This window comes from Balaenoptera musculus, chromosome 21, assembly GCF_009873245.2.
Source record: "Balaenoptera musculus isolate JJ_BM4_2016_0621 chromosome 21, mBalMus1.pri.v3, whole genome shotgun sequence".
Classification (NCBI taxonomy): Eukaryota; Metazoa; Chordata; class Mammalia; order Artiodactyla; family Balaenopteridae; genus Balaenoptera; species Balaenoptera musculus.
In genome coordinates this window covers 30454399-30476025 of record NC_045805.1, presented here as the reverse complement: position 1 = coordinate 30476025, position 21627 = coordinate 30454399, and the positions used below count along the sequence as shown (strand labels likewise).

The following is a 21627-nucleotide window of genomic DNA, read 5'->3' as shown; positions in this document are numbered from 1 at the left end:
GAAAAAAGAATGAAAAGAAATGAAGACAGCCTAAGAGACCTCTGGGACAACATTAAACGCAACAACATTCGCATTATAGGGGTCCCAGAAGGAGAAGAGAGAGAGAAAGGGCCAGAGAAAATATTTGAAGAGATTATAGTCGAAAACTTCCCTAACGTGGGAAAGGAAATAGCCACCCAAGTCCAGGAAGCACAGAGAGTCCCATACAGGATAAACCCAAGGAGAAACACGCCGAGACACATAGTAATCAAAGTGGCAAAAATTAAAGACAAAGAAAAATTATTGAAAGCAGCAAGGGAAAAACGACAAATAACATACAAGGGAACTCCCATAAGGTTAACAGCTGATTTCTCAGCAGAAACTCTACAAGCCAGAAGGGAGTGGCATGATATACTTAAAGTGATGAAAGGGAAGAACCTACAACCAAGATTACTCTACCTGGCAAGGATCTCATTTAGATTTGATGGAGAAATCAAAAGCTTTACAGACAAGCAAAAGCTAAGAGAATTCAGCACCACCAAACCAGCTCTACAACAAATGCTAAAGGAACTTCTCTAAGTGGGAAACACAAGAGAAGAAAAGGACCTACAAAATCAAACCCAAAACAATTAAGAAAATGGTCATAGGAACATACATATCGATAATTACCTTAAACGTGAATGGATTAAATGCCCCAACCAAAAGACATAGACTGGCTGAATGGATACAAAATCAAGACCCATATATATATGCTGTCTACAAGAGACCCACTTCAGACCTAGGGACACATACAGACTGAAAGTGAGGGGATGGAAAAAGATATTCCATGCAAATGGAAATCAAAAGAAAGCTGGAGTAGCTATACTCATATCAGATAAAATAGACTTTAAAATAAAGAACGTTACAAGAGACAAGGAAGGACAATACATAATGATCAAGGGATCAATCCAAGAAGAAGATATAACAATTATAAATATATATGCACCCAACATAGGAGCACCTCAATACATAAGGCAACTGCTAACAGCTCTAAAAGAGGAAATCGACAGTAACACAATAATAGTGGGGGACTTTAACACCTCACTTACACCAATGGACAGATCATCCAAAATGAAAATAAATAAGGAAACAGAAGCTTTAAATGACACAATAGACCAGATAGATTTAATTGATATATATAGGACAGTCCATCCAAAAACAGCAGATTACACGTTCTTCTCAAGTGCACACGGAACATTCTCCAGGATAGATCACATCTTGGGTCACAAATCAAGCCTCAGTAAATTTAAGAAAATTGAAATCATATCAAGCATCTTTTCTGACCACAACGCTATGAGATTAGAAATGAATTACAGGGAAAAAAACGTGAAAAAAGACAAACACATGGAGGCTAAACAATACGTTACTAAATAACCAAGAGATCACTGAAGAAATCAAAGAGGAAATCAAAAAATACCTAGAGACAAATGACAATGAAAACACGACAACCCAAAACCTATGGGATGCAGCAAAAGCAGTTCTAAGAGGGAAGTTTATAGCTATACAAGCCTACCTAAAGAAACAAGAAAAATCTCAATTAAACAATCTAACCTTACACCTAAAGAAACTAGAGAAAGAAGAACAAACAAAACCCAAAGTTAGCAGAAGGAAAGAAATCATAAAGATCGGAGCAGAAATAAATGAAATAGAAACAAAGAAATCAATAGCAAAGATCAATAAAACTAAAAGCTGGTTCCTTGAGAAGATAAACAAAATTGATAAGCCATTAGCCAGACTCATCAAGAAAAAGAGGGAGAGGACTCAAATCAATAAAATCAGAAATGAAAAAGGAGAAGTTACAACAGACACCGCAGAAATACAAAGCATCCTAAGAGACTACTACAAGCAACTTTATGCCAATAAAATGGACAACCTGGAAGAAATGGACAAATTTTTAGAAAGGTATAACCTTCCAAGACTGAACCAGGAAGAAACAGAAAATATGAACAGACCAATCACAAGTAATGAAATTGAAACTGTGATTAAAAATCTTCCAACAAAGAAAAGTCCAGGACCAGATGGCTTCACAGGTGAATTCTATCAAACATTTAGAGAAGAGCTAACACCTATCCTTCTCAAACTCTTCCAAAAAATTGCAGAGGAAGGAACACTCCCAAACTCATTCTATGAGGCCACCATCACCCTGATACCAAAACCAGACAAAGACATTACAAAAAAAGAAAATTACAGACCAATATCACTGATGAATATAGATGCAAAAATCCTCAACAAAATACTAGCAAACAGAATCCAACAACACATTAAAAGGATCATACACCACGATCAAGTGGGATTTATCCCAGGGATGCAAGGATTCTTCAATATACGCAAATCAATCAATGTGATACACCATATTAACAAATTGAAGAAGAAAAACCATATGATCATCTCAATAGATGCAGAAAAAGCTTTTGACAAAACTCAACACCCATTTCTGATAAAAACTCTCCAGAAAGTGGGCATAGAGGGAACCTACCTCAACATAATAAAGACCATATATGACAAACCCACAGCAAACATCATTCTCAATGGTGAAAAACTGAAAGCATTTCCTCTAAGATCAGGAATGAGACAAGGATGTCCACTCTCACGACTATTATTCAACATAGTTCTGGAAGTCCTAGCCATGGCAATCAGAGAAGAAAAAGAAATAAAAGGAATACAAATTGGAAAAGAAGAAGTAAAACTGTCACTGTTTGCGGATGACATGATACTATACATAGAGAATCCTAAAACTGCCACCAGAAAACTGCTAGAGCTAATTAATGAATATAGTAAAGTTTCAGGATACAAAATTAATGCACAGAAATCTCTTGCATTCCTATACACTAATGATGAAAAATCTGAAAGAGAAATTATGGAAACACTCCCATTTACCATTGCAACAAAAAGAATAAAATACCTAGGAATAAACCTACCTAGGGAGACAAAAGACCTGTATGCAGAAAACTATAAGACACTGACGAAAGAAATTAAAGATGATACCAACAGATGGAGAGATATACCATGTTCTTGGATTGGAAGAATCAACATTGTGAAAATGACTCTACTACCCAAAGCAATCTACAGATTCAATGCAATCCCTATCAAATTACCAATGGCATTTTTTACGGAGCTAGAACAAATCATCTTAAAATTTGTATGGAGACACAAAAGACCCCGAATAGCCAAAGCAGTCTTGAGGGGAAAAAATGGAGCTGGAGGAATCAGACTCCCTGACTTCAGACTATACTACAAAGCTACAGTAATCAAGACAATATGGTACTGGCACAAAAACAGAAACATAGATCAATGGAACAAGATAGAAAGCCCAGAGATTAACCCACGCACTTATGGTCAACTAATCTATGACAAAGGAGGCAAAGATATACAATGGAGAAAAGACATTCTCTTCAATAAGTGGTGCTGGGAAAACTAGACAGCTCTATGTAAAAGAATGAAATTAGAATACTCCCTAACGCCATACACAAAAATAAACTCAAAATGGATTAGAGACCTAAATATAAGACTGGACACTATAAAACTCTTAGAGGAAAACATAGGAAGAACACTCTTTGACATAAATCACAGCAAGATCTTTTTTGATCCACCTCCTAGAGTAATGGAAATAAAAACAAAAATAAACAAATGGGACCTAATGAAACTTCAGAGCTTTTGCACAGCAAAGGAAACCATAAACAAGACGAATAGACAACTCTCAGAATGGGAGAAAATATTTGCAAATGAATCAACGGACAAAGGATTAATCTCCAAAATATATAAACAGCTCATTCAGCTCAATATTAAAGAAACAAACACCCCAATCCAAAAATGGGCAGAAGATCTAAACAGACATTTCTCCAAAGAAGACATACAGACGGCCACGAAGCACATGAAAAGATGCTCAACATCGCTAATTATTAGAGAAATGCAAATCAAAACTACAATGAGGTATCACCTCACTCCTGTTAGAATGGGCATCATCAGAAAATCTACAAACAACAAATGCTGGAGAGGGTGTGGAGAAAAGGGAACCCTCTTGCACTGTTGGTGGGAATGTAAATTGATACAGCCACTATGGAGAACAATATGGAGGTTCCTTAAAAAACTAAAAATAGAATTACCATATGACCCAGCAATCCCACTACTGGGCATATACCCAGAGAAAACCGTAATTCAAAAAGACACATGCACCCGAATGTTCATTGCAGCACTATTTACAATAGCCAGGTCATGGAAGCAACCTAAATGCCCATCAACAGACGAATGGATAAAGAAGTTGTGGTACATATATACAATGGAATATTACTCAGCCATAAAAAGGAACGAAATTGAGTCATTTGTTGAGACGTGGATGGATCTAGAGACTGTCATACAGAGTGAAGTAAGTCAGAAAGAGAAAAACAAATATTGTATATTAATGCATGTATGTGGAACCTAATAAAATGGTACAGATGAGCCAGTTTGCAGGGCAGAAGTTGAGACACAGATGTAGAGAATGGACATATGGACACCAAGGGGGGAAAACTGCGGTGGGGTGGGGATGGTGGTGTGCTGAATTGGGCGATTGGGATTGACATGTATACACTGATGTGTATAAAATTGATGCCTAATAAGAACCTGCAGTATAAAAAAATAAACAAACAAAACAACTAATACTAAACTTTCATTGGGTTATTTGTATGGAAATATGTTAATATAAATGTTTCAGACATTACATGAAATTTCTAAAAATCTTATATGTTCTGGTATAATGTTATAAGGCATAATCCTAGTTATTACTTTAAAATATATATCTCAGAAATAACTAATTTTCTTGTCAACTGCATTATTATGAACTTTCATCAAATCGTTAACTGTGGTCATTTTTAAGTCTTTTGTCATTTACAGACAGCTCTGGGTGTACTCTGATGCTTTTGCAAATATGTTCCTATAAAAGGGTTTCATCTTCAAGAAATTCATCTAAAAGACTCTGACAAGTACAGGTTTCTGGTAACTGACTGTACTGCTGAACTGAATGAATAAGCATTTTCAGAACTCTAATGAAAAACTGATGAACTCATAAAAGTGCTAAAAAAAGATCAAGATGAAAAAAAAATTAATTACAAAAAATAAAATAAAAATAAAAATAAATTTAAAAAAGAAATACAACAGAAATTACATTTTTTGAAATAATGCTCTCTTGTTTGAATGTTGCAACAAACATTTATTGCTTTGTAATTAGAGGAGTATGCAAGGATTTTTAAAAACACCCTAAACATTTCATATGGGCTTTGAGTCAAGTTTTATTGCCAATAATACAGTAACATCAGTATCTCTGGTGACCTAAATATTACAGAACTTGTTGAGTTTGATTCTTTGAAGAACATAGACTATTTTCAACTCTTTCTTGCGAGGACGCCCATAATTAGATGACAAGAAGGCCCGTTTGAGGCAGGACTGACTCAGCTTTCAACTGAGCGTGTGACCATCGGAACTGCTCACCAAATCTGATGCTCTAGGCAGAAATCCTCCCTTATTAACGCTAAAAACTCCTAGTTTAATCTGTAACAGCACAACAGTCAAGTTGCATAAGTGGAGCCATTGTAAGGAATCCTTGGTGATGTGATAAATCTGCCAGTGAAGATGCTGAACACCCAACGTTGAGCACAATGCTTAACGCATGTTTGGAGTTTAATAAATGCTGGCTGAATAAAGGAATAAAAGAGACGACCTTGGCCACCCAGGAAATTTAAATTATATTCAATATCTTCTGTTTATAGAGGACAAGATAACGGTTTATACATTTTATGAGGCTTTTCATCAAAATAGTTAAATATTCGTTTTGGGTGCTCACAAGAGTAACAGCCAATTCTCTGAAAAAGATACTCACTGAGAATAGTCCATTATCAGACAGGGTCAGATATTTTTAAAAAGCATTACTAACATACAGGATATGAGTAAGAAATTTGTTAAAAAATATTTGAGAGCTGTTTTCAGGAATGTAACCCACTGTGAAGCTTGAAAATATACATTTTGTGTTGCAGCCACTTTTCCAACTCTCCTCACAGAGAAGGGGCCTCCCTGCAGCCGCCCGTCAGAATGTGCAAAACTTCGTGCCCAGTGTATGCAATCGTCCTCCTAAAGCCGAGAGTTTAGCGACTCTCTTTGTAGACAAAGGCATATGGACAGGTGCCACCGCAATACGCAGAGTCCCAAAACAGCGTGTCTGGAAGGGAACTGGGAAAGCATCTTCCTTTCACAGAAAGAGAAACAGGCACAGAGAGTCTGAGCGACTTTTCCTAGGTCACACAGTACATCGGTAGCTGGGATGATACTGGAAATCAGGTCTTAAAAGCTAAGAACCCAGATGAATTATGCAGGAGCACAAATAGAAAAGATGGGAAACACATCCGTGTATAGGGAGATGCTGCAATGCGAAGCAGCAGAAACACGATAAAACATCCACCTTCCGACGGCCCAGACATCAGGTGGGATGGGGGAGAGTTGGACTCATCTGGCCTGAGCTTCTGGAATATTCCAACCACAACAGCCTCGGGAACACGGGAAAGGAAAAAGGAATGCCAGCACCAGGGGACACTGCTGGCTGAGGGCCTGAGTCGAAGAAAACATGTAAGGCCTGCTGGTAAAAATGAGGATGGCTCCCCAACCTTTGCTGGCCTCTGCAGAGAACCCACCGTGAAAACGCACAGGACATAGAGGGAAGGACCCTGTTGATCATCTATACCCATAACAAGGAACAAACTGCAGCCAGGAAATGGTGGGTATTTCCCCTCAGATTTGGATATTACCCAGAAACATTTGCTTTCCTGGTTTTGCTATTTTTATATCTTTCAGCGGTAAGTTTTATCTGACAGTCTCAGAGTAGCATCCCATGATTCTCATTCATTCAGTAAATACTCACTGAGGACCAGCTGTGAGGAAAGTACGGCACAAGCTCTGGGGACACACACAAAAAAGAGGCCTGATGCCTGCCTTAGAGGAACGCACAGTCAAGGTAGAGGAAAACAGTAAACACCAAAAGTGTCCAAAATTGCTGGGAGTATTTTACAAGTTCACAGCAAGTTTAAAAGTAAGACGTAACAAGATGCAGCTCACAAGAAGGAGGACAGGGAGACTGGAGGTCACGGCATGAACAAGGGAAAGATCACGAAGGGGTGGGTTTTGCATTCTAGAAGGACCCTCTCCAGCTGAGTGAGAGACGGGGAGAGTGAAGCAAACGGGACGTGGAAACCAGAGAGGGAACGATGGGAGAAAACAGAGGTCAGCGAGGGCCCCGAGATACAACAGGTGGGACTTCCTTAGGGATGGAAAGCGGGGGCTGAAAACAACAATGACTCCAATGACTCCAGGGTGTCTGGCTTGGAGTCTTATTTGCCAAGACTGGAAAGACACGGAATGGGTTTAGTTCCAACAGGACAGAGCACCCATGGGACTTCCAGAGGGAGAGATCGGTAAAGCATTTAGATACAGGTCTAGAAGTGGGAGGGAACGTGGCGAGATGGGGTGGTGATGGAGCCATGGCAGCAAATGGAAGATACAGAGAGAACATTTAGAAAAAGAAGTGATGGGGGCCAAGGATGGAACTGCTAAGCGTGTGAGAAGTTAAGGATTTAATGGAAGCAAGCCATTAAAGGAGAATGAAAAGAAGCCAGAGATACAGGAGAAGGAAGAAACGTCATAGAATCCAGGGAAACTAAAGTTCTTAAAATAATATCATTGGTGTCATATGCTCAGATCAGATGAGAAAGGACTAAAAATCCCACTGACACTGGTCACTAGCAGGTCAGTCATTAGTAACCTTGACCAATATTTCAGCAGGGCCGTTGGCCAGGTGGGTGGGAAGTAAATAAGATGAGGAATCGGCATAAATGTGCTCAAGGAAAGTAAGTGAATTTGAGGGAGGTCTGATTATCCACCTCTATCTATAAACATAGACAGAGATACAGATTTATCCAGATATATCTCGCTATATAAATATAGATTATGGAAAATGACATAAAGTTTCTGCTCTGTAACTTTCAAACTATATGCTATTAAACAAGTTATCTAATCTATCTTATCCTCAGCTGCTTTTTTATAATGAAAAGAGTAATAGTCCCCACAAAATAGTTACATGAAACAACGCACGTGAAACATTCAGCTTAGAGTCTGGCACATGGGATGCGCTGGGGGACGCTAGTCATTAATATAAGTACCACGGTTGCTGCTGTAGCCGGGGCAATGAAGGTTCTGGCAAAAGAGCACTGAAAAAAGCAAAGCGAAGAGGTGCCCGCTGGATGGGTTGAAAAGGAAAGGGTTAAGGTGTTGGAGATACGGATGCAGTAAAGACAAGGTATCCTAGGAGTTAGGACTTGGAGAACTGGGGGAATATGAAGTTCCCCTATGTGATTAGAAGTTTCTATGTTGCATTTTAATACTTCAGAAAAGGTTAAGTGCCATGTAATAATGAAGGAATATGACTAAGGCAATGAGAAGACAAAGATCATTCATTCGTTCCCAAGAAGTAAAAACTTCTTGAGAAATGACGATGTTGTTTGGGGAGCTGGGGCCACACCCTGAAACAAAGTTGAAACTTGGCTGCAAAGGAGCCTAGAGGAGGTCAGGACGCAGGATGGCTTGTCTCCAAGGATGTGAAAGTTGTTCTTGGCAGTGTCTGGACAGTAGACTCAGCGATCCAAGACCTCACAGGGTCAGACCATGGGCATCAGCTAAAGGAGAGCTGTAGGGTGACGTGTGTGGACAGAATGAGGCTGGAAGTAGATGGTGGCAGGAAAGTGCCCACCACGTGGGGAGTTTCCAGTTAAGGGCAAGAGGTGAAGGGACATGGTCTGAGAAAAGGCTGAGTACAAAGGCTGTTGATTTACACCCCCAGGCGGTACCATATCCCTTTAGGCACTACAGGCACCAGCCTCAGGGCCCAGGGGCTTTCCAGAACCTACAACACATACTTTTAAAAAATTGGCTCCAAAATATGGAAAGCAAACTGCACAATGGCTATTGCTAAATGTTTAATTAAATGTACAAAAACGTATCATTATGTCAACTTCATTAATTGTTCAATTTAGCGCTCATAAAAATTTCATTACATTTAGAAAACAATTTGTATGTTAGATTTGCCTGCTTTGCAAGAACCCCTGAGTAAGTACAATAGTTGTCAAGAAAGCGCAGTCAGTTGTAAATGAAATAACTTTCTCATAACCAAGTGATTTAAAAAATACAATTAGTATAATTCTTTCAAATTTTTATAATAAAAATGTATTTAATGGGGAACAAGGGTAGATGTTAATATATTTGATATAACACTTGAAAAGTTTCCAGGGGCCTAGGACAGGGATCCAGGAGAGTGAGGAATGATATAGGGAAAGGAGAGGTCAGGGCAAAGGAGGAACCTTACGCAGGAACAAGTAAGAATCTTCCAGTAACCTTGACACTTTCTCCAGCTCAGGGATTCTTAACCTATGTGTGCCTTGACACCTACAGTCCCCTTCTCAAAATAATCTTTTTAAGTGCATAAAGCAAAATGCACAAGATGACAGAATAACCCAATTGTAGTGAAATACAACCAACAAAATATTTCACGTTTTTGTAATAAAGAGAGGATGCTTTCAACATCAGTGATGTGATTTCAAAATATTGGTGGTTTTTATTGGTGTCAGGAATTGCTACTATTACTACGGTTTGTTGCTCACATGTATAATTGAAAGAAATACTAAATCTCAAGATGTCAGTGCGCATAAAAATGTCATTTTTTTCCCATCAAATTTCACAAATCTCTAGAATTCTATCCACAGATTTCCTTGAAAGTTCATGGCTCCATGGTTAAAAAATCATGCTGTAGCTTCTGTGCAGATAAAATGAACAGACTGGGGAAAAGTTAAAGGAATGAGAAGCAGGGGCAGAAATTTCTAGCTGACTTACAGGGACATCAAATTCAAAGGTGCTCCCCCAAATTTTAATTTCCTCTTTCTAAACTACTTCATACATTCTGGCAGAATCCACTTCGGGTGGTTTGGCGTGTCATCTCCTTTAGCAAAACTTCATTTGAACAGTACTGGACTCAAAGCTAGAAAACAATTTCATAAATGGGTAGGGGGATAATATAGAACAAAAAGTAAAAGTGAGTAAAGGATAAATGACATACTATGAAATTCAGAAAAAGTTATGAATGTTTAGAAAAGATGGACATAACCACATGATAATCAAACCTCACTAGTAACTAAAGCTATATCAACCAAATAATGAAATCTCATTTTTATCTACCAAATTAGCAAAGATTAAAAGGATTACTAACATCTAGTATTTGTGAGGATGAAGTAAAATGGACACTTTCATACACTGAGAGTGGGAATACAAGTCAGTACAATCTTCCTGGCAGGCAATAGCCTTAGCCTTAGACTACATATCAAAAGGCTATAACACAGAAATGCTGCTAGGAGGATATTAAATAAATACTTGTACAAGTGGACAAAAATATAGTTAAGATTTTGATATAGCATAAATATCTATTAATAAGAAATTGATTAACTAAATTTCAGAATATTCATTCAATATAACATTTAAAAGAAAGCACTAAAAATAAGATATATGTGTTGTGTTGCCATAGGAATTTGACTAAACTATTTTATTATATAAAAAAGCAGGACACAGACATTATCTATAGTGTCATCCCATTTTTGCCCCCAAAATACATACATAACATAGTTAACATACAATTCATATGTAAATATTATATATAGCTTATATATGAATATTATGTATGCATGTATACAGATGTATATACGTATATAGAAATGCAACTATCAAAATATTTTCTATATATACATATATTTCCAGGTGTATCAAAGTAAAGAAACCAGAAAGGATCTCTATCATACAGTTAACGACGACATCTCTCAGGGTGGGACTTTAGTTTGCAACTAAACTAAGTAAATAAATAAAACCATGTAGAAAATAAGAATCACTGTATCTCATTTTATAATCAGAAAGGGAAATAACACAGCTATTCCCGTTTGGCAAAATGTAACGTGGTTCCTGTGTCCTCCAAATGCCTACTTCTTTAAAAGGAGCCTTTGAATAATTGATCTTTTTCTCTACTCAACAAGAATTCAAGGCTTTAAAACATTTGCTTAATTGGGTCGTTTCAGTTGACACCTGAAAGCAGTAATTTGTGATGACATCTGAACAGGGAGCTTCCTTCCTGAGTATTTCCTAATGGCCCCAAGATGTCAGGCAGACACCCCAGACAGCTGATCCAAGGTTTCCCTGGCTGAGGGTCCCACTAAGCATTTCCTAAGGGCCAAGTAATCCGCTTGCAAAGAAACGATGTTTTGCACTGACAGAGGTCTGGTTCAAACCCAAGTGTTACTTTCTTGTTCATTTATTCACTCACCACCCATGTGCTAAGTATCTTGGATGTAAAAGGAAATAACATATTCCCTGCCCTTCTGGACCTTACCGTAGAGAGGGAAGTCCTTAGTAAAAAAAAGAAAGACACACACACACCAAACAAAATGCAGAGGGCCCCCAGGTGATGGTGGTCTTCGAGGTGCAGGTGTTTTCCGAGCTGGACCATGAGTGAGAAATGGGGTTCTTCAGGCAAAGAAGGGGGGGAGCGGGCACTCATTTCTAGGAGGGTGACCAGCTTTAAAAACAGAAAGAAGATGCATGGTAACCACTTCCAGGAACGAGGAGAATCTGACCTGACATGATCTTAGAGTTCCCTTGGGTCAACGCCAGGAGCTGAGTCCACAAGGGTGACGGGGTGGGATAATAAGGTCTTGTTAAAGGACCCCTTGGAGACAATCTCCTACCTGGGGCCCAGGCTCCCTGGCACTGCATATTTGGATGTTTCTTTCTCGCAGGAAGCAGGAGGGGTTGGTGCACAGATTGCGTCTGCCAGCTCCATTTCTATATCGAAACACAACAAGGACTCCCGGTCCCTGGCCGGTAGAGATAGAAGGCAAGCCTGCTGGAGACCGGGAGCTGGGAAGTGGTGTGAGGGTGAGGAGAGGCCAAGGGGCACGACCCCGCTGCAGACCCCCAGCTGGTTTAGTTATCAGGCTTGTGTGTTTCATTCCTTGTATGTTTCCATGTAATATCAGGGTCCCAAATGAGGTGAAAGAAATGTGAAAAGATGTATACAGTGGTCCCTCATTTCTGTTCTAAGTGAAAAAACACATGCCGTCAGACCCCCGTCACCTGGAGCACCTCTCCTGAATGTAGTCACCTGGCTCCGCCCAGCTGTAACTCACCAGTGTCCCTCCACGTGAGTGACTGAGCAAACCCACCTTGCATATGGTACCCCCGGCACAGTTCAAGAATTGCATCTTCACAAAGGTAAACTGGGAATAGGGAATGAAGGGAGAGTGAAATCCTTTGGACGGACTTGCCCTTGGTATCTTGCAATTCCTACCTAACTTCGAACTAAAATAACAATTGAGGCAAGCCCTAGTTAGGCAGCTAAATTAGGAGGGGCTACGGGTGCCCTGTTGAGAAGTTTAGGTTTTATCCTACAAGAAAATGCATCAAAGGTAGATAAAGAAGATGGGACAAGATCAGACCAAGACACAAGAAAGGCAATTCTTGTAACAAAATTTCTAGGCTGGATAGAAGCAAAGACATAGAACAAGGGTAAGGAGGCAGAGGCATTAGGCCGAGTGGGAATTGATGATGGCCTGATCTCATTCTGAAACAGCAGGAAGGGACCGAGATGGGGTGAGCAGGGTCAGACAGGGCAGAATCACAGGATCGGAATGTGGCAGGTGAGTGGGGCTGAATGTATTTCAATAGTTTGCAGCCTGAGAAAATGGAAGATGTTTGGTATCATTAGATCGTAAAAGGACACATAGGAGGGGAAGCAGGTTTCTGTGGGGAGAAAAGACAAGTCCATGAGGCATGCTTATTCCAGACTGAAAACACCCAAAAGTCCACAATCTGAGAACATGGGGCTCTATTTTCAATATATAAAAGCAAACCGCAGGGCAGTAATGCAAGGAAGTGGTATATGAAAACATTTTCCCCACATTCACATAACTGCATTTCCCAGAATAGAGAGAGATTTCTTCATGTTTAAAATTTAGTTTTCTGAGCAGAACAAATGACTCAGGCATATCAGTCATTTGCACCTTAGTATAAATGAGCGTATAAGAGCTTTTCCCGAGCCAAGGCTTGGAGGAGAGTATCTCGGAGTCAAGCACAGTGGCCCTGGGAGGGAACAAAGGTGCAGAAGAAGGATTACAGGCAGCCTATCCCTTGCTACACACGGTGCCCAGAGCCAGAGCTGCCAGGCAACGCTCCTCCATTTCCAGCCAGAGAATGTTTATCCTACACCCGCAGGTCATCAAAACCTCTGTCCCTCCACCTCATGTGCCAGAAGGGAAGAAAGCAAGGGGACATTTCATATTTCTTAGTGCCCATCATTCAACTTGCCCTCTTAAGGAAACAGAAAATGGACAATTTGGTATTGTGTTATGGAATATTGAAGTAGTAAAATGCAAAAAGATATTGTTCTATAGCTGATTTCATCCTCTACCGTGACTTTGATGGTAACCAGCTAAGCCTCCCATACACAACACACTCCCATCTTCCTCCTGCTCTGCCTGCTTCCTCCACATGTCCTCTGAGGCCTCACTGTCTTCCCAGCAGTAGGTCTCCAGGCTCCTACCCCAGCCCTCCCCTTCCCTCCCCTCCTCTCCTCCCCTCTCTTCACACTCTCTCCCTGGAGGTTCTCAAACACACACACACACACACACACACACACACACACACACACAGACATCTATATCTCCACACAAATCTCTCCTCTGAGCTCCAGACACAAATCCCCACCCCTGGTTGACATCACCTCCAAAATATCTCAATAGCTGCTCAAAATCAACATGTCTAAACTAAATGGGTTTATGCAAATCTGGTCTTCGTCCAGAGTTTTCTCTCAGTAACAACTTCTGCATCTACTGCTATGTAACAAACCAAACCAAAACGTAATGGCTTGCAACAACAACTATTTCCCTAGTCTGAGATTCCACAGGTGGGCAATTCAGACAGGGCTCAGCCGAGCAGTTCTCCTTGTCTGAGCCAGGCTTGCCTGCTCTCCACGTTGGCAGTCGGCTGTTAGGCTGGGTCTCAGGTTTCTGGCGGCCTCCACTGGGATGCCCCCCACCTCCTTCCCCGTGCCCTCCCATCCTCCAGTCAGATGGCCCAGATGGGTTGCCAGAATCCAAGTGCGTCACAGGTCTCGGGGCAGTGGCCACGTGTGTTTCATGTCTCTACTTGCGGTGCTTTTCCTACTACTCCACTACCAAAGCAAATTGCTTATTTTAGTCCCGGTTCAGGTTGGGAGAATGATGCCAAAGGGCGTGTATACAAGGAGGTGGAAACAAATTAGAACCCTTACTGCAATCAACCCTCCATCACTGAAGATGTTAACTTTAAATTCTCTCATATTATTCACTTCTGATCTCCACCTGCTCTGCCCCAGTCCAAACTCCCCTAAACCTCTACAACAGACTCCTGGCAGGTCCCCTCGCTCCCCTCTGAGGCCCTCGTCAATCTTTCTTCCACTTGCAACAGACTGATTTTCAAAAGCCACATGTGATCATTTCAGCCTTATGGCTTAAAATCCATTGATGATTCTCATTCCACGTAAAGTAAAAAGAAAACTTCTTTTGATAGATTTTAAATAGAGCCCTTGATCATACATAGTGGGTTACACCTATTTTTCCAGTTTCATTATTAATAGTGTCCTCTCACTTGCACACGTATCGCAGTTGGGATGGGCTGGGATGGTCCATTACATCGTCAGCCTTCCCCTAACAGCATCAGCGGTCTGGCTCCTACTTAGTGCCTGTCCTAGCCTCTTTTACCACCATACCTGGCGTTGTTCTGCCCTTGCCAGGCTCGCCTTCTCTCCGTCCCTCCCCAAACTTTCATAAATGTGATTCCTGCTCCCTGGAATGATCTCCCCTTACCTCCTTACCTGTGAATACCTATGCACCCTTCAGGTGCTACGTAGGAATCACTGCTCAGAGACACCTTCTGCCAGCTCCCAGACAGGCCATCTCCTCTAATGAGCTCCCCTGGCACCATGCCCACTCACCACAGCATTCATTAGGGTTGCCATTTTCAGCCAAGGGCAGGGGGATCTTGTCTGGGTCTGGCTTTGCTCACCACTGACTCTCTATCTGGAACTGGCACTTATTACTGGATTATACAGATGAATAATTATTGCATTAGAAAATGAAAGAAATATTTCTAATGGTAAACAATTTATTTATGAATCAGTTTATTTATGAATCATAATATTGGTTTCCAGAGGATATTTAAATCACATTTGATGAAGATCGGAAAGCAACAAGTGATCATTTAATCTAGACAAGGAAACAGTCCAGGAATGTTTAGTGACTTGTCCAAGATCTTTCAGCCTTTCTTGAAGTCCAAGTGAAATGCAGACAGGACTATAGGTTTTCTCTTTTATTTCTAAGTGACAAGGCTTCCACAGAGAAACCTTGAAATCCCTTCCAAACTCAGATATTCTTTGGTTATGATTTAATTTTACTTTTGTCTTGATAGCGTTCTGTTTTTTTCTCTTTCTCTCCCCTTTCCTTCTCCTTTTTGCATCATTAGCCATGAAAGCAAAGAACTACTGCCCAGGACAGTATGTCACAATGCTCACAAAAAAAAAAAAAAAAAAAAAAAAAAAAAGCCAAGTCTGTATGGAGTGAGGGAAGAACAGGAGAGACACCCTCACAACTCTTGTTTTTTGGTGTTGAGGAAATTTCAGGCCTTAATCCCATCTTGAATTTTTCCATTCTCCATTACAGCAATGGATAGAAGGGTAATGAGAGATCAAACAAACTAATTTGTCAATTCTAGGATGTGACATCATGACCATTCATTTCTGGGATTGCTAATGCCAACCACTGACCTTCTAGGATTACCTACAGCTGTGATGAGGAAATTTAATAAGAAAAGGTCAACCAACACTCAGTGTAGAAAGGAAACAGACGTTTTTCTTTTACAATAAAATATCAAAAATTTAAGAAAACCAACATTGTGTCTTACAATACATATTCAGTGCTTACAGCCCAAACTATAATGATTATTTAAATTATACAGAGGACAATATTTGCTGAGTTCTTGAGTATCTGAAGCCATAGGCATTCCTTGAAAGGTCAGCTGTAAAACCCAGTTAATAACTTCGAAGAAAAATGCCTTTTTCCATCAGGAATTTACAGTAAAAATCATCTCCTTTTCTACACAATTTTTCTTTTAACTATACTTGGCAAAAAGACAAAGCTAATAGAGGAATTATAAATGATTACAGGGCTATTTGGCTATACAATGTCACAGATCAAGAGGAACAATCCCTGTTGCAAGTAGGAAACAGTCCTGCACCATTCGCTCACATATGCTTCCAGAGAGAGTTTCGATGGGGTTTGAAGAATGACATGCTTAAACAGCTGCATTTTTAGTATCTATTAAAGTCGCTGTGCCATGACTGAATAATGCCACCCGTGAGCGGGAGGAAAGGGAATACAGTACAACCAACCACACCACGCATGTGACCTAGGGGTGTGCTTGCTGTCACTGCAGCTGTTCCAAACATCTCACTCTCTCCTGCTTAGACTCAATGATGGGGACTGGATAGCGGCCAAGTCAGGACAAGATGAAAGTGTTCCTCCAAGCAAAGATCTGATGTGCAAATACCAACACCACATTTTTCACTCTTTGAATTAGTTTAGGTTCCTTCGAACAGGAATGTTATTGGACACTGCAATATTTCCTCTCAGTTTGTCTAGTTCCTTGGCCATCACTTAGGGCTTCTACAGAAAATGTATCTCTCAGCAGCGTTTAGTTCTGGATACAGACCACTGGATTTCACCACTAGGTCATTCTAACCAGTCTGTATGTGTTTCTCCCCCTATCAAATGCAGCAGCAGGAAGACACTCAGCATCATCTGGGCTATTAGAAAGGAGAAGAAGGTAACAGGTGTAGGGCATCTCTCCCCCACCAGGCTCTGGGGGGCTCCCTACTTCACGTTTACATTATCACATGTATTCTTCTCAGTAGTCCTGGAACATATGGGCTGTTGGCAGCATTTCTCAGATGAGGAAGCTAAGTCTTAGAAAAATTAAGAAACTTGACCACGGTCACCCAGCTAGCAGAAGTTGGAGGCCAGATTCAATGCCAGGGAAGGTCCCAAAGCCTATGACTTTTCCTTTATATGACACTGAACCAGGTCGCACCTCAGCATCTAAAACCTGATTTTCTATAGGTCTGTAAGGCCATCACCCCTTAGTAGGGACCTGGGGGAACAAAGAACGTGACTGGGATGTCCCACCAAACATTGCTCCAGCCCACGGCAGGCTCTGAGTGGAAGATTTCCTTGAGTCACTCCCATGAAGAATGTTCTGTGGGAACACAGCACTACCGATGTCACCGATATATGAAATGGCTGAGCCAGGAGTGAAAGTGTGTTCTTAAAAATAAAGTCAATGCATCAAAGCCTGCCACTGGGAAGTGGGAGAATGAGAAAGAATTAGATGATCTGCCCCAAACCTTCTTTATCTCATTTGTAAAATGGGCACAGTAAATGCTCACGTTGAGAAAATGTTCTGAGACTGACATAAGCTCACATGTGCAGAGCTCCCAGCTCAGTCTGTGATATGGGGCAGGTGCATGAGTGAGGTTCGCTGGATCCAAGTCCAAAAAGCCATTTTACTGCAAATTAGTAGAACTCAGTGCATCATCCCTATTTTCAAAATGTATTTTGCAAGGCTTTCCGGTGTTTAACAGGAGACATTCATCATTGTCTCAGCATGACCTGCAGCAAGTCTAGGCCACATGAAGTTAAAATGTATCTTGTATTCCAATGTTACAACCCCTTGTCCGGTTCTAAGGCAAGAAGAAAAATATACATATATTCCTAAATGAACACATCAACCTAAACAGAGCCAAACGGTTGCAAGCCAGAAGGTAGTGAAGGAAACGGACTTCTTTGTTCTGCAAGAATAATATTCTGAGCATGAGGAATGCCCAGAGGTGACAAAGGAGAAACAGAACGGGCACTGGGGGTCATGTAACAGGGTGACAGCAGGCGTGACTTATGTCACGGCTGCACGAGGGTACAGACTCACGGGGCTTTGTAGGACAAAGCAGGGAAGGGAGGCGAGATGCCCTCACACCCCTCCCTGCAGCTAGGGAAGAGATGAAGATAAATGGACCCAGACACAGAAGGAAAGAAATCTGATTAAACATGAGTGATAAAAATTTCAGGATAGAGTTGGGATTTCAGAGAAAAACAAACTGATGTTTTCTGAGATTCTAGCATGTTAACCAAGGAAATCTATCTATCAGGGGAAAAAATAATTGAGACAGGGAAGATATGTTTGAGATACAGACACCTAAAAAGAGGAGACACAGCAGAAAGGGAGGAGAGAGCTGCAGATCCCAGCTGTCATATGCCAGTGAGTCACCTGTGCCTGGAGGCTCCTGTGTGCCCATGCTACCTGCCCCCCAAAAAAGCCAACATAGAAACTAACATTTCAGAGCAACACAAAAACTAACATTTCAGAGCTGAAATCAGCTGGAGAGAGACTATCACAGACCAACAGCTCTTTGGCAATCTGTGGTGAACAGAATTCTTTTTTTTTTTTTTAATTTATTTTTATTTATTTATGGCTGTGTTGGGTCTTCGTTTCTGTGCGAGGGCTTTCTCTAGTTGTGGCAAGCAGGGGCCACTCTTCATCGCGGTGCGCGGGCCTCTCACTATCGCGGCCTCTCTTGTTGCGGAGCACAGGCTCCAGACGCGCAGGCTCAGTAGTTGTGGCTCACGGGCCTAGTTGCTCCGCGGCATGTGGGATCTTCCCAGACCAGGGCTCGAACCCGTGTCCCCTGCATTGGCAGGCAGATTCTCAACCACTGCGCCACCAGGGAAGCCCCATCAACAGAATTCTTTTATTCAAACTACCCTCAACAAAAATATCTTTCGATTCATTTTCAAGGGCCCAAGTGGTGTGCAAAGTGAGAAAACACACACTAGGGAATTTGATCCATACCCTTCCAAGTCTTAAGGTCACCCAGGAGGCATTCTCGACCTCTTCACCCCTGAGGCAGCACCAAATTGTCCTCCAGAGAAGGACTTCCTGACTATCACATCCCTTTTGTCTTATGGCTGAAAGGGGGTTGGGATCTGGGAAGGACATCTACCTCTGTGAGCTGCACACCAACTCCGGCTCACACAGCCTTGATTTCTGGTAAAATAGGATCAAGCCTCCAAAAGCAGACAGGTAAAGGCAGGCAATGCCTAGCAGCAGAGGTGTCCAGTGAGAGGGCAGTAGGGTTTGCCAAGGGGGAGGATGGAGTCAGGATGTGTAGATGGTTATCAGAAGCAACTGCCGGAGGGACCAGCTTGTGCTATGAGAGCACGCCCTCCAAGGACCTGCCTCTTCCTTTCTTTGGGTTTTTCCTATTTGAATGTGACCCCCATGGGACCAAGAACCTGGTCAAGATTCTTGTGGAAACTGGCCATAACCCTCAGATTTTCTTGAACAAAGCCAATTTCACAAAATATTCTTTCAACAAGGCCACTTTGATAGGTGTATAACTAAACTATGATTTCATGGAAATGTTCTAGAAGACTTTCTATACAAATGATCATTTTTTAAATTAAAACAATTGTTTAAAGTCTTAATTGTTTTAAAGAAAAAACAATGGGGCAATAGCTTATTATGAAGATATGAACAATCATTTATGGAGCCCCTCTGTGCGAGGTGCTAAGGTACAAAGGTGAGTAAGCAAAGCCCATGCACTCAAGAAGTCTAAAATCGTGCTCTCTGGGTCCTACCATCTCTGCCTTTTAAACAAAGGAAGAACGGGATGGACCCCCCTGGGAGTCACTGGACCTAGGTCCCGAGACCACACCTAAACCTGTTCCCACCTTTTAAATAATCCAGTCCTCCTGCTAGAGGAGTATCATCCAACTACTGCCAACTTCCGTGTCCCCTCTGGACGCCTGCAATAACTTCCTGCTGGTATCCTTCATTCAGGGTACCGGGATCCTGGTAATTGTCCTGTCCGCAGCCCCTCCCTTGGTGACTGTCTTGAACTCACTCAACGCACTGTCCTGCCTTTGGATATCAGCACACCAGGAGGGCACCTCTAGCCCGTGCCTCTCTGGGCTCCACGCCCTGGGCTGGCCCCTGGGTGTCCTCACCCTCCATCAGAGAGGTAGAAAGGCTTGATTGGGAAGAAGCTCTGAGGACAAAGCCCCCCGGTCCCTCTCCCTTGCTGCCCCATACCCCTTGGCTGGGGGCAAATTCACCTCTACGCCACTTTAGCCCTGCTCAGCCTGGAGCAACATGGACAAAGGGTTTCGTCACGTCCTTCCCTGCTTCTCAGAACTTTCTGGTCTCTGGGTCACAACCTCAAGGTTATTGTGGCGCGGGGCGGGGGGGGGGGGTAGGGTGGAGGTGGGTGGGAGCGGCCACCATGGAGTGGTGTAAGTTCTAAGCTTGGAAGTCATTCAGAAACCACCTTCTCTTTCACACCCATTATCCACTTCATCCATTTTTGTCTACTTCATTGTCCCTCAGATCTATTTATCGCTCATTTTTCTCCACTGCCGTCACCCTCATCCAAGGCCATACTCTTTCAGTTGATAAAAGAAATGTTCACATACTGAGGTATGGGGCAGTCATTCTGGCTTAGTTTGAATTTTATGCTAACTAGAACAGCCCGTTTGTGGCTATCAAACCTACTTTATACATCTGCTTTAGTTATTAAAGAAAAGGGTGCACTGACCAGAAGTAAAGAATGTCCATGTTAAAATAAAGATGAAATGCCCCCCCCCTTCCTGGGACGCCACTGCTGGTGTTCTTTCCATGATAAGACCCCCTTCCCAGGTGCCAAGGTCATACTGACTCGCTGTGTGCGTGCTGATCTGGTTTTTTGAAAATCTAAAGGAATGTATCCCTGACTTGTTTGATGTTCTTTGTTCTGACAAGACATAAAACTGTGCTGAAATCCATGCTTCTCCAGAGCAGTTTCTCAGAGTAATCTAAGAAGCTGTCTTCTGGGCTACAGCCCTCAGTTTGGCTCAAATAAAACTCTTTTCTACTCCTATTATAGACTGTTTATGGATGATTTTCATCGACACAGGAAACATTTGAAAGTCTGATACTTGACAGTTCAAAGTAGATGACACTCTTGTTTCCATCAATCCATTCTCTGCACCTCACCGCATGGCTTCTAGCCATGCTGGCTTTCTTGTTATTCCTTTTTTTTTTTTTTTAAATAAATACATAAATTTATTTTAAAAAAATACAGAACTTTAGTTCACAGGCCATACGAAAACAGTCAGCAGACCAGTTTGCCAATCCCTGGTTCACGTGATTCCTACTCTTTGAGGACTGGCACCATAGAATAGTATATGAATGATTTTTATGGGACTTCCCTGGCAGTCCAGTGGTTAAGGCTGCACGAGTTCGATCCTTGGTCAGGGAACTAAGACCCTGCCTGCGTCGTGGTACCCCGCCCTCCCAAAAGCCTTTTAAGAAGGTGCTACCCTCAGGTATGAGGATGACACATACGCGCACTTCCCGTAACAGTAGGTATAAGAGCTGCTAGTT

At 41.7% G+C, this 21627-nt stretch overlaps 1 long non-coding RNA gene across 2 annotated transcripts in view; it reads right to left on the bottom strand.

The window, feature by feature from the left end:
* The window catches only part of LOC118887903, a 298244-nt gene that overhangs the window by 46403 nt on the left and 230214 nt on the right, over positions 1 to 21627 (bottom strand). The window lies entirely within an intron of this gene.